The sequence below is a fragment of the Fukomys damarensis genome, unplaced genomic scaffold (assembly GCF_012274545.1).
Source record: "Fukomys damarensis isolate Sample0158 unplaced genomic scaffold, DMR_v1.0_HiC HiC_scaffold_6, whole genome shotgun sequence".
NCBI classification, from domain to species: domain Eukaryota; kingdom Metazoa; phylum Chordata; class Mammalia; order Rodentia; family Bathyergidae; genus Fukomys; species Fukomys damarensis.
Window position 1 is genome coordinate 36,213,225 of NW_022900918.1, and position 387 is coordinate 36,213,611.

The window sequence follows — 387 nt, forward strand, 5'->3', positions numbered from 1 at the left end:
TTTTTTTTTTTTTTTTTTGGTACTGGGATCGAACTCGGGTCCTTGAACTTGAGAAGCAGGCGGAGGAACCACTGAGCTAAATCCTCAGCCCTTGCTGGCACAAGATTTTTTGTGTGTCCCCTTCCCCTCCCCTCCTTTCACTTATAAAAACCTCTTCATAGTGTAGCAGCTATAGCTTTACACTGTAATTTAACCGGTCTTGGACAGCTGTGCAGTCTTAGTAATTCTTCAGTGTCATAAATAATTCTGCCATACACGTCCCTTAGCATAAAAATAATGTTACATCTCCTTTTGTTATTATGACTAATGACGTTAATTGAATATTAAAGTGTTGTTCTACTATTAAAACTAGTAGGTGATGATAATGATGATGATTGTGATGACTCT